The sequence below is a fragment of the Schistocerca serialis genome, chromosome 1 (assembly GCF_023864345.2).
Source record: "Schistocerca serialis cubense isolate TAMUIC-IGC-003099 chromosome 1, iqSchSeri2.2, whole genome shotgun sequence".
NCBI lineage: Eukaryota > Metazoa > Arthropoda > Insecta > Orthoptera > Acrididae > Schistocerca > Schistocerca serialis.
Window position 1 is genome coordinate 1,192,516,427 of NC_064638.1, and position 2,060 is coordinate 1,192,518,486.

The window sequence follows — 2,060 nt, forward strand, 5'->3', positions numbered from 1 at the left end:
TGAAACAGTCAATATAGTACAGTTAAAGATTTCTCCGATCTCGCAATAGAGAGAAACAGTGGCATGTAATTCTGTTTGGAACTCATAACAGCCGGTGAACAAGGGAGAAACCAAAGAAGGGGCGTAGGTGAACTGTCCAAACGTTCACTTGTCATTACAGGAGCCAGTCCACTGGGGATAAGGCAAAGTTGTCTTGCGACAACGTTAGCGACCACAACAGGCGACAGCGGAACAAGCCAGAACAAGAAGAAGAAGAAGAAGAAAGGGAAGAAGAAACTCTGAGACAGGAGGGGAAAACTGCCGGCGGCTCGGGACCTGGGAGCGCGCTAAGTCTGCCAGAAATGATTTCATTGGGCGGCTCCGGATTGGGATTCCGTGGGGCGCGTCTTAACAGCCTCACCTGTGAGGAAAGCCGAAGCGACGAACACTGGGAGAGGCGGATGTTGGGGAGGTGGTAGCTGGGGGGGGGGGTGCAGGGGAGGGGGAGGGAGCGTCCTGTGGGGACTGACGCTGGCGTCGTGACGCCGCCAGCCAATTACTTGGTGGCGCAGCAGCGGCGAGCAGCGACAGTTGCTGTAATTAAAATCCGGCGCTCCAGGCCAGAGCCAGTTTAATCTGACGCCGCGGCGATACGGCCGTTAAACACTGGACACGGACTGGGAAAGAGCGTCCTTCGCAGCGGTCAATTGGTGTCCTCTTTTTCCGTAACCGGCACCATTACGGAGGCGCTGGTGCACAATGCTTATTAATCCGATACAGTCCGTATTAATTCCCGCTATTCACATCATGGTGTTGCTTCCATTATCGCCTTCTTAATTAATTGGCTCCTCTCGTGGAGAACCTTCTCTAGGACTGATTCAGTTGGAAAAATACAAGGTAGTGGTGCTCCATAGGTCGTTAAGTATTTGAAGAACGTCATCAACTACCGCCATGAGCTGCTGTTCAAATTTCTTTCTCAAACAGTTTCGGTTTTTGGACCATAATCACGTTCATAAACTATTCGCAGTATCAGTAACAGGCGATATAAAATCAGTGGGGTCAAATAACAAAATCTACAAATTCATCACTGTTGTCAAGTAGTAATACAAATTACATAGTCAATCATAAAAGTGTGCCAACGAGTGCGCTCATTTATACAGAGTGTTAAAACAAGGTACGGCCAAACTTTCAGGAAACATTCCTCACACACAAAGAACGTAAATATGTTATGTGGACATGTGTCCGAAAACACTTACTTTCGATGTTAGAGCTCATTTTATTACTTCTCTTCAAATCACATTAATCATGGAATGGAAACACACAGCAACAGAACGTACCAGCGTGACTTCAAACACATTGTTACAGGAAATGTTCAAAATGTCCTGCGTTAGCGAGGATACATGCATTCACCCTCCGTCGCATGGAATCCCTGATGCGCTCATGCAGCCCTGGAGAATGGCGTATTGTATCACAGCCGTCCACAATACGAGCACGAAGAGTCTCTACATTTGGTACCGGGGCTGCGTAGACAAGAGCTTTCAAATGCCCCCATAAATGAAAGTCAAGAGGGTTGAGGTCAGGAGAGCGTGCAGGCCATGAAATTGGTCCGCCTCTACCAATCCATCGGTCACCGAATCTGTTGTTGAGAAGCGTACGAACACTTCGACTGAAATGTGCAGGAGCTCCATCGTGCATGAACCACATGTTTTGTCGTACTTGTAAAGGCACATGTTCTAGCAGCACAGGTAGAATATCCCGTATGAAATCATGATAACGTGCTCCATTGAGGGTAGGTGGAAGAACATGGGGCCCAATCAAGACATCACCAACAATGACTGCCCAAACGTTCACAGAAAATCTGTGTTGATGACGTTATTGCACAATTGCGTGCGGATTCTCGGATTCTCGTCAGCCTACACATGATGACTGTGAAAATTTACAATTTTATCACGTTGGTATGAAGCCTCATCCGTAAAGAGAACATCTGCACTGAAATGAGGACTGACACATTGTTGGATGAACCATTCGCAGAAGTGTAGCCGAGGAGGCCAATCAGCTGCTGATAGTGCCTGCACACACTG